The sequence below is a fragment of the Eretmochelys imbricata genome, chromosome 6 (genome assembly GCF_965152235.1).
Source record: "Eretmochelys imbricata isolate rEreImb1 chromosome 6, rEreImb1.hap1, whole genome shotgun sequence".
In the NCBI taxonomy this organism is placed as follows: Eukaryota; Metazoa; Chordata; order Testudines; family Cheloniidae; genus Eretmochelys; species Eretmochelys imbricata.
The window spans coordinates 86,296,449-86,308,044 of NC_135577.1; the positions used below are offsets into that span (position 1 = coordinate 86,296,449).

The following is an 11,596-nucleotide window of genomic DNA, read 5'->3' on the forward strand; positions in this document are numbered from 1 at the left end:
CTCTCTATCTACCCAATGGGACTCAGTGCTCAGTCTAGAAGATACCATCAGAGATGCTTAGTTTGCAGTTCTCAAACTGTGGATTTGTGTCTCCAGAAATACAGTAACATGCTTGTTAACAGCAAAAATGTTTTTAAATAAATAAATATATAGAGGTGAGAAACAACAGACCTCAACCCTATTGTCCCTCTGCAAATTTGTGTACACAGAGTCAATCCCTTACCTCTCTCTAAAAGTGCAAAGTTTCAAAAAGTTCAATGAATAGAAGATTGTTGGAGACAGAAGAGATCTGGACAAGGAGAAGTCTGGAGTTAAATGTGAGAAGGAAGGGACAGGCAGTAGAAACAAAAGTGAAACTGTTTGAGCAGCATATTCCAGAATGCTTAGGGTCTTTCTGAGGGTAGCCTTCATTGATTTGAGATCTACCATACCATTCTCTCACTAGAAGGGAAAACCGATAATGGCAGCAGGCTGTAGATGAGACCAAACTGGGTCTCTTTTATTGCTGAGTTGTGAAGAATATGTATTAAGGTTACAACAACCAACAAGAATGCACTTTTATGTAGAAATCCATGATTAAACAGAGTCTTCCTGACTAGTGATTTAAAGCAAATCCACTTTGGTGTTGTTTAAATTTACATCTCTTTGACTGAGCTGACAGAAGCTCCACAGTTCAATTTTGAACCAAGTTACTTGTATGTTGTATAATTGCTCCATACATTTACCAAAATCATATGACCTAGTTTTCATTGATGACTAACTGCTTATTCCCAGTCCTTGTTCTTACATCAACCTTTTCCTCTATAGTTTCATTTTCCCAGTGGAAAATTGTAAAAGGTAATTAATGCCACTTCCTAAAACTGGTGATTCCTCAGATTCTTATCCTAAAACTGACGATACATCAGAACCTATCATAACATCCCATCTCAATTTATCAAACAATATTTAAAATAATGAAAAAGATTCACAATGTATCCACCATCTTAATGATGATCTAACCTGTCAATCTGGCTTCTGCTCAGTGACACTACTTGATCTCTACTCAAACACTACTCTGTTTGCATAAATCATATTCCTTAAGCTCTGGATAAGAAGCACAATACAGATTTACAGATGTAATTCTTCTTCTATTCTGTAATAGTACTTATGATCTCTTAGCACTCACGTGCATCTTTCTTCATTCTTGCTCTTTACTCATCATGAGGCTTTAATTAGAACCTCTTGAAGATTTCCAGTTCCACCTTAGTTTTGTTATAGATGAGAGGAAAAGAAAAGGTATCTTCCTATTAAGGAATCCTGCCCCACCAACACCCGCCCCTTACATATACTCCACACTTCCTAACCTTGTGGAAGTCATCACTTAATAAATATAACTACAGAGGTCTGGGAATGGAAGAGTCTCTGGTCCATAATTGAAGGAGCTGGGCTGAATGGGGCTAACTGTATGAGCACCGCAAAAAAATTTTCTAGTCTCCACAGGCAGTGTATTTTGCTGACACAGTCTCTCCTTTATGAACTGTTTACCTTAATGCCATCATATATTCTTCCCACACTGCCTGCTACATACCTAATCTGCAGGCCACATCGTGCCCTCAGCTCCCATGTCACAGGGTTAGATCCTATGTCATTTACTGTTTTTAAAATTACTTTGCTAATTTGCACCCAGTGCAAGTCAGTGGGCAAGGAAATTTTAAATTCAAAGTTAACTGCATTTTTACTTATCCCTGATAGAGGTTTTATGATGGGTTCAGTAATTGGTGTGTACTATACAATTATGTATTAATTACTGGATGATTTAGCGTTCTCAGATCAGTTTACCACTCTAGGGGATTTTGATATAGATCTGAGACTTAAATGAAAATATACAGATGGTAAAGTTTATAAAACTGCTATTTTCTCACTAAGTTACTTATTTTTTTAAAAGTTTAATTTCTAATGTATTACAATATTCAGCATTTAGCCCTGGGACAAGGGTAAATGTAAAATCATACTATATCTATTTTAAACTATTTGACAGTATAGGAACAACATATATGGATAAGGGGATTTTTACAGCCTTATCAGTAGGGCCATACCAAATTCACAGTCCATTTTTGTCAATTTCTTGGTCACAGGATTTAAAAAATAATAAATTGAATGATTTCAGCTATTTAGATCTGAAATTTCAGGCTATTGTAATTGTAGGGATCTTGACCCAAAAAGGAATTGTGCGGGGAGGGTGGGAAGGGGTTTGCAAAGTTACTGCAGGGGGGGAGGAGGTTGTGGTATTGCTACCCTTACTTCTGTGCTGCTGCTGGCTGCAGCACTGCCTTCATAGCTGGGCAGCTGGAAAGCGGCAGCTGCTGGCCGGAATCCCAGCTCTGAAAGCAGAACGGCCGCCAGCAGCAGCGAATAAGTAAAGATGGCATGGTATAGTATTGCCACCCTTACTTCTGCGCTGCTGCCTGCGGCCCTCAGTCAGCAGCCGCCACTCTCCGGCCACCCAGCTCTGAAGGCAGCAGCGCAGAAGTAAGGGCAGCATGGTATGGTATCGCCATCCTTACTTCTACGCAACTGCTGTTGGGGCACTGCCTTCAGAGCTGAGCACCTGGCCAACAGCCACCGCTCTCCGGCCACCCAACTCTGAAGGCAGCACAGAAGTAAGAAGTGGCAATAGTGCAACCCCCCTGCAACTCCCCTTTCGGTCAGGACCCCCAATTTGAGAAACACTGGTCTCCCCCATGAAATCTGTAATAATATATGGTAAAACCACACAAAAAAACAGATTTCACGGTGGGAGACCAGATTTCACAGTCCATGACACGTTTTTCATGGTTGTGAATTTGGTAGGGCACTACTTATCACTGTATGACTGATTAGTAAGAATCCCCAAATAGACTTGTTCCATCTGTTTTAAAAGATCAAAATACAACAAAAAAGGTTTTTAGTTGCCAAGAAGAAAGGTGACTTAATGACTCTAGTTTCAGATTTGAAATGTGGACTTCCTGAAGTCACAGAGACAATTCTGATAGGGTCAACTCATCCTTCCCGCCTCCTGAAGTTAAATGAAGTACACCAGAGTTTACTGTATGAGAGAGTTTTTTTAAAAGCATGAGTCTTTCAACCTGAGGCCACACCTTCTCTGTATAAACATTAATATATCCCAGGACACTTCTATAATAGTAGAAGTTTGGAGGGTCAGTTTACACAATGCTCTCAAACTTCTATCTGGACGGGGCGCCATCACTAATGGCTTCGGGAAATCCAGGCGCATGTTCAAGGCCAAAGTTAATACTCTTCTACAGTTTACACCACACTTTTAGAGTTCCAGCACCAGATCTGCTACTAGCAGTGCTGGGGTTCTCACACTACAATACATCAGCAATGCAAATTCATTTACTGCTCATGCTCCAGTTCTGTGCAGTAAGAGATGCATCAGGTTGACAGAGAGATGGCAGGGATAATCTGAGCCCCTGGTAAACCAGGATGTCTCCCCCTTTTAACACAACCTGGGCATATTACAAGTAGCCTCTTTCAACTTACACACCCCCACACACCCCCACACACTGAACTCTGCACCTCAATTTAACGGAATCTTTGCAGGGGGCTCCCAAATTGGCTTTAATTAGCCTTTAGGTTTTGTCCAAGTTTCCTTGGGCAAAATTTCTGGGACTCGGCTTTCCCAGTATTTAAATAAAAAATAAAAAAAAATTACCAAAGCTTCTTGTTGCTATTTCTGACAGTTAATGTTTCATTTCTTCAAGATCTAAAACTGACTGTAATTCAAAGGAAAAGCTGTAACCTCTACCCGAAAATGACTTACATTACACTGTAATGCGTGGGATGAGGAAGCTGGTTGCGAAAGAGCGAAAGCAGTGTTGCTAAGCAGCTGCCTGAAGACAGTAGACTATTTCTATCATTATGTGAAAAGACTTGGAACTTCTGTAATTTGTAAGAACTGAAAAAAGTATCACTTATTTTATTCTGTATAAGGGCAGAGGAGAAAAATAGGTTCAAGACATTGATTTATGTTACCATAATTACTAAGGAAGATTACTCATGGAAACTGTTAAACCAAGGAACTGTTTAAAAGTTTTCTATTTGAGTTTTTAGTTGTTCAGATATGGCCTTTATTCTAGAGAAGATAAAAGTTACTAGGTTTTTGCTATGCTGTAAAGATCTCAAATTACTTTTAACTGATGTGCCAGATAACATTGTGCATATTTATCATTTTCATAAAAGTAAAAAAATCATAATAAATTGTTTTAAGTAAAAAAAAAAAATCATCAAGCTGTCTTAGTAGTGATGCAACATGTTACTGCAGGAGGATCCACCTGCTCAGGTCTTTATCTCAAGCTGTCATGAGACGCAAACACACTCAGCCCTGGGGTGGTAATGAGGATGTGAGCCTTAAATTGCTCTGCTGATGATGTTGGAACCATGCCCAGCCCTCCTCAGCTGGAAGTGTAATTGTTGCAATGCAACATCTTGATGGGAACAGAAATAGGACTCTGGTAGAAGTACAGAAAAGAAAGGGAGAAACTTGTGTCTCAGAAGATGTCATTTTCCCTGTTTATTTTACTCCCCCTTGGTTGAAATGATCTCTTTTTCACCATATACATTCAAATTGGTTTCCCACTATTATTTGGTTCTTTTCTTTTTGCACATCATCGTTCCTCTGCTCCCTCCTCTGCATCCTAGAAATACTGGGCTTTAAATTCAGTGCATGATTGTGGAGACTAGACAACTTTTCAGCATCTCCCATGATACTGCTTTTCCTTGAGTGGGACAACCACAATTCTAGAGATGAAGTCAGTGTTAACCAGGCATCTCAGTACTGACTCCTTGCGATACTTTGTCCTGTCCCAATCTTAGTGGTTATGGGAGTGCTCAGATATTACAGGAATGGATGTGGCATAAGTATCTAGAACAGAGGAATTTTGCAAGAAGAACATAGTAGGCTCTGCCTTCCCTCACCACTGCCACAATTGTTGCTCAGAGCAGCTCTATGAGGTGAGGAGTCACCAAGAATGCTGAGCAGAGGCCCTAGTTCTGGGGACAGAGTATAGTGATTTTAAGCCCCATCTTCCTCCACTAGTTCAGACTCTCTCCCAGTATTTTGGACAACACCTGCAGGAGGGGGCTCAGGAGAACAGCCCTGCTGAGCAAGTGCCTCAACTTAATCTCTACTCAATTCTTTAGGTGAATAAGCCAGTAGAATAATCTTCCTCCATTTGCCAACTGCCTCTTGACAAGCTTGGTGCGAGAGAAGGAAATGGCAGCCATCCAAAATAACCCCAGGTCATGCTAGAGGGAAAAAAGTGAAGTTATTTGTAGGGTGAGAGTTGTATGTGTGTTTCTTCTGACTACCAATCTGATGAGAGTGACTATCACCATTAGCTGGGTAATGATAAGAAACTCAAAAATGTATGCCTAAAACTTCTGCATGTTCCCCCTAACTAAAAAGAATGCACCTCATACAATCAGATTAAAGATGAGCAAATATTGATACTTTTGTCTACTTCCTTGTTTAAACACCAGCATCATTGCTGATGTCACGGAATCTGGAAAGAATATTAACCTTTGATTACAGTGACAGGAGGTTATGTCCTGTAGGCTCCGCACCTCCCCACGACCCTCTTCTGTGCATTTAAAGTTACTATATTTCTCTTGTGACTCTCTGGATATTCTAAACCAGAAGGTCCCAAACTGTGGTCCATGGACCACAAGTGGTCCGCAAGCTCCATTCAGGTGGTCCACAGATAGCTCCCTCTAAGGTGCACACCTGAGCGACTAGACACGAAAGAACAAAGGGGCACCCCAATTAGATGCCTGGACCTTGGAGATGACACACCTCTAAAGTGAGGTGGTGGCCTTGAGGGGAATAGGGGGTAGGTGGGAGGGGCTATGTAGCAGGGTGGTCCCCCCAATCCAGCTCAAAAGGGGTTAGAAGCCAGCCCTTGGAGTGGGCTGGGGCTGAGAGCTAATCAGAGAAGCCTGGGAGGCAGCCAATCAAGGCTAGGGTGGACCCTATAAAAGGGCTGCAGGGGCAGAAGGCTGCCAGTTTCTCTCCAGTGTTGGAGAGGGAAAGACTGGCTGCCTGCAAGCAGAAGGGGGTACCTTGGACAGAGCAGTGCTGGGAAAGGGCAGGAGGTGCTCCAGCCTGGTGAACTCCCTGGCTGAGGCTTTGCTTCCAAGGCCTGAGGAGGTACTGGGGCTGTGGGGAAGTAGCCAGGGAAGGAAGAGGCAGCTGGTCCAACCCCTTGCCAATGAGTGGCCACTTCAGACTGTGGTTTGCCCTTGAGGGATGGGGCTAGATGAAGACTGGTAGTGGGTCACTGAGGTGAGGTGGGATGGGATGAGGGGACTGGGATTTCCTGGGGGAGGACCCCTGAGTCTGGGGGCACTACTGTGGGGCAGTACCCCAGAGAAGAGGCACTGTGGGCCAAGGGGGATGCGGGGCCTACTCTGACGCCAGTGGTAAGACACATAGTGACAACAGGAGAAACACCAGCCAGCAGAAGGCACTCTGGAGCTGGAACAGCTAATTCCTGAGGTAACCAGAAGAGGTGTGGCAGCGGTAAGTACATGCCGCACTACAGGCAGTTGGGGGGGGGGGGGGCGGAATTTAGGATGTGCAGGGCTGCGGTGGCTGGAGAAAGAGGTAACTTTCCCCAGCTCCAGGGCTGTGGCTATCAGGGAGAGACACCCTTCCCAGCCCCTGCTCGGGGGGCTTCTGCAGCAGGGGAAAGAGCACATCCATTACATTAGAAAAGTAAGATTACTGATATTAAAATATAAGTTGTGTGCTTTTATTTGTAGAAAAAACATCATTTTTATATATAGCACTTTTATCCAAAGTGCTTTACAATAATTAACTAAAGCTACAAACAACATTTGGAAAAATTAAGTGGTCTGCTGAGACCCTCAGCAATTTTCAAGTGGTCTGTGGGGGGGGGGGAGGAAGCTTGAGAACCACTGTTCTAGACCATGAAGTCTCAGTTGATCTCATTATAGAGCTAACACAGATGGTTTCCTTTCTCTTTATTGCCTAGCGCTGATGCAATATTCACTTGCAATCTTTCAAAACTGCGAAGTACAGTAGCCAAAAGTGTATTTTTAACTCCTACATAATTAGATACTATGCAGCAGTCTTGATACTACTGACAAAGAAGGTATTCCCAAAGAAGAATACATATAGTTAGGAAGTTAGCAAATGTAAGGGCTATGCTCTCATGGCATGAGGCTGCCATTTCTGAAAGGCAAAACTATTTCAACTTGTAACAACAGTGAGAATCTTAGAATAGGGAGGATTCCTGCACAGACCTAATGAGAACACCCAATTATATTGTTCTCCAACTGGTTACTTTAGTTATTCAATCTTGTATTACCAGTGCATCCAGTCTATCCTGGCATTTGATCTTCTACATGTAAACTCAAATATTGTATTGCAATTACAAAACTGTTGCCATGTTAGTTTTGGCTTGGTCCACAAATCAGACCTATACAACTGGCAAGGACTCTGATAGGTCATCTAGTCCAGTCCCCTGCACTGAGGCAGGACTAAAGTATTGTTTAGACCATCCCTGACAGGTGCTTGTCTAATGTGTTCATATCTGCCAGTCATGGAGAGTCCACAACCTCCTTAGGAAATTTGTTCCAGTACTTAACTACCCTTAGTTAGGAAGTTTTTCCTACTGTCTAAATCTCCCTTGTTGCAATTTAAGCCTATTAATACTCGTCCTATTCTCAGTGGTTAAGAAGAACAATTTATCCCCTCCCTTTTTACAATCTTTTATGTACGTGTAGACTGTTACCGTGACCCTCTTGTTGTCTTCTCCAGACTAAACAAACCAAATTTCTTCAATCTTTCCTTGTAGGTCATGTTTTCTAGACTAATCACTTTTGTTGATCTCCTCTGGACTTTCTCCAATTACTGGAGCTTTTTAAAAACCCCAATAGAGTACATTAAATTATGAGCACAGCCTACCAGACTGTAACAATTATAAAGTAGTTCAAATCTGGGGCCTGAACTACTTGACAGATTCATTATCTTAAGTGCAGAAATTGTTAGCAAAAATATGCTGTCTCTCATTAACAGTACTAAACACGTGTACATTTTAAAAAGGCTCTAGAGGTGATCCAAGGAACCAGACCAGTAAACTTTGCATATATACCTGGTAAATTGATTGAAACAATAGGTAAAATTACAATAAACCTCTGGGAGACCACGATAGCATTTAATCAGCAATGTTTGTGCAAGGGAAAATCATGTCTCACTAACCTATTAGAATTTTATGAAGGTATCAGCATTATAGACAAAAGAATGGGATGACTGTTCATTTAGACTTCAAAAATTTTTCATAGGTCCTTCACAAAAAAATACTAAAGAAACTAAGTAGTCATGAGGCGAGAAGCAAAATATTATCATGAATCAGAAACCAGATAAGTGACAGGAAAACAAAGAGTAAGAGCCAGTGTTTAGTTTTTAATCACACAATGCATCATTAAATGTGAAACCTACTTCAGTGCGTTGAGGCCAAAAATTTAAGATGCAAAACAGGATTGGACATATATGGATAAGAACCCAAAATAATTTAACATAGGTGGTGAGTTATATGGGCCCACGGTGCCTATGCTCCACCAATATGCAGGAATGTGGGCCCAGCTCCACGAATGTTTGGGTTTATATTTAATCTGAGCTGTCCTGTCCATAGGATGGACAGGGGCAACTGCCCTAGGCCCTGCGCTTTGGGGTGCCCCACGCTTCAGGGGGATGTGGGATCTAGGGCAGTCTGGAGGGTTAGCAGGGGGCCTGGCGCTGGCAGCAGCAAGCAATGTGACCCCAGCCTGCCCTGCTCTGCCTCGCTCCTGCTCTGCCCATTTCCCCAAGCCCCCCCACACCGCCTCTTTCTGGCTTCCACCAGGAGCTGGTGGGGCACAGTGGAGCAGGGCAGGCTGGGTTGCTCACTGCTGCCAGCACCAGGCCCCGCACTAACCTTCCAGGTCAACCTGGACCCTGTGTCGCCCTGAAGTGTGGGGCCCACCCAAAGCACAGGGTCTGAGGCAGTTGCCACAGTCTGTCCTATGGACAGGATGGCTCTGCTTGGACCCGTTCTGGGCACCACCAAAAATTATACAAACCTGGCTCCCATGTAAGCTAATGATTTTTGGAATAAACATTAAACCTTATGCTTAAAGACTACATTAAAATTTGATCTGTTTGGTCTCCTCCTAATCTGTAATGTGTGAGCAAAATATAATCTGCCTAATGAAGTGGTCCCCAAACTTTTGAGGGCTGCATCCCCACCATTACGCCTGTCCACACCCTCCTGGCCCCCCCAACCTCCCCCACTGAGCTAGTGCCAGGAGCAGGGTTATGGCTCTAGTGGGTGGGACAGGAGAAGCAGACAAGGGGCTGGGACTGTACTTTATTCAGCACAGTACTATCTATGAGGCTATGGCTTCAGTGCATTACCTAAATTCACACTCTACATTTTCAACTGTCTCAAAGATTGTGAACAATTCATAAGAAACTAAACATAAAAAAGACTAACTTTTCAAAGTCTTTTTAGAAATGGCATATACACAGCTCAAAACTAGCTGGCCCAATAATAAGGGTGCTATATACTGAGTCCCAAGATCCTACTCTGTACCAGCCTTCCTGTGTAACACTGGGCAAATCACTTAATCTCCATGCCTCAGTTTCCTCCTCCTCTTCCCCCCCCCCTCCAAAAAAAAAAGTGAAAAATGTGGATAAAAGTACTTTATTTCACATGGATCTTGTGGGGATAAATACATTGAAAACTGAGGCACTCTGATACTATGGTAATGAGAGTCAGACAGACATAGAAAAGAGCCATCACTCAACAGTCTCTTCTTATAGTATCAAATCTGCCAAATCCAGACAATGGAAAAGGTGGGACTCATGTAATGGCAGTGTAAATATGAGCCCATGAATGAATGGGAGAGGACATAATCCTCAAACTGCATGTTGTCCCTCCTTACTTATCAAGGTATTTTTCTCTGTGTAGTGTCTTAGAAAAATACTATCAACTTCAAAAACAGTTACTCGTATTCGCATAATACCTAGGAACCTCAATCATGGAACAGGACCCTGCTGTACTTATAAATGTTTTTCTTAATAATCAAAAGGGATATAGTTTCCTAAGTAAATTGGATTTTGAAAATTCTTACACTTTTCTCATTAGATTACATTTTGTATTTCTCTTTACACAAAGCAATTTAAATCAGTTTCACTATTGTTTATCATTGCTTGTATGTTTACAGTTTAAATTGCAATAAAAGCATTTACACAGCCTTTTCACTAAAATGGATTTTAACCCCATTTAAGTTGAACAGGTGCATCTCCTGCCCTTAGACAAAACCTAAAATTTGTAAATGACACCAGTGCAAATTCAATGTTACTAATTCTTGTGATAGGGTGTTTTCTTAGAGCCCCAGCTGCTGGAAGCGAGAGATTGGGGGTGATTTCAGCTTTCACAGACTAGTATAAATGTTGAGCTGGAAAGGACTTTGAAAAGTCATTAAGTCCACCACATGGATAACCCTAGCCAACCAAGCAACACTGGCTTTACAAAGGAAGCTTTTAGTCCTCGGAACTTCAGAGAAAAGCTTGAACACATGACCCTAGTGCACCCTAAAGGCTCAGAAACCCCACCACAACTAAGATCCCTACTTCTTTTTTAAGTCTCAATTTTTAAGCCACTCTTACGATTTTGGGGGCCCCGGGTGCGGCAGTCGAACGCTGCAGGCGGCCAACACCGGAGTTTCCGCTATCTAAGCGAGCCCTACTTCAGTCGATACTTAAAAGTGAGGGGCACACGCTAGTCAGGGGCGACACCTTCCGAGCGCCGAGCTGAGCCGACCCAGGGGAGGAGCCGCGCGCGCAAGGGAGGAGCCGCCCGTTGACAAATCCCCGAGCCCAACGGGCGCGGCACGCGCAGCGCCTCCAACTCCCAGGGAAAGCCCAGCCCCCACGCGGTGCCTGAGGCTCGCTGAGGACGGACAGGTGCCGCGGCCGGCGAATGCATCGCTTACTGGTCGTTCGCATCCAATGCAGCAGGCGGGACCGGTCGCCTGCGCGCGCGCCCCTCAGCACAGCCAGCACCGCGCTCCGCGCCCCGACGAAATCCATCGCCCGCCTGACCCCGGCCGCCCTACGCTAGAGCCGTGCGCGACGCGCCGGGCTCGAATATACTGCGCCTGTGCAAGGAGGGCCGAGAGCCCCGCCTCCCAGCACTACACGTGCTTCATAATGCACATGTGTAGGGAGAGGGCGGCCCTTCTCCCGTCTCAGGATGTTGCGCATGTGTGGAAGAAGGCTCCTCCCTTTTTCTTAGCTCTCTCTCCTGTCGGAAAGGAGGCGTTTTCCCCACCACGTCCTAGCCCTTGAAAACGCCTCTCCCTGCGCATGCGCAGATACTAGCTTGCGTGTCCAGCCCGCACGCGTCCAATCCTCGCCCTTTTCAGGGAGGACTCATACGGCCGTTCTGCCCTCTCAGTGCGCAGGTGCACAAAAATCCCCACGCCTCCCTTTCTATTCCTGGGGTGGGAGGGAGCATAGAGTCCTGCCTCTTAAGGTGGGCTGTTCCTC

General features: G+C 44.0%; 1 protein-coding gene across 1 annotated transcript in view; it reads right to left on the minus strand.

Annotated features, from left to right (window-relative positions):
- The window catches only part of LOC144265947 (uncharacterized), a 37,373-nt gene extending 26,221 nt beyond the window's left edge, over nt 1-11,152 (minus strand). The window contains exon 1 of the mRNA XM_077819035.1: nt 11,041-11,152. The gene's annotated coding sequence lies outside the window, so the exon portion shown is untranslated. The remainder of the gene's footprint in view (nt 1-11,040) is intronic.
- Between the last annotated feature and the right edge of the window lie 444 nt (nt 11,153-11,596).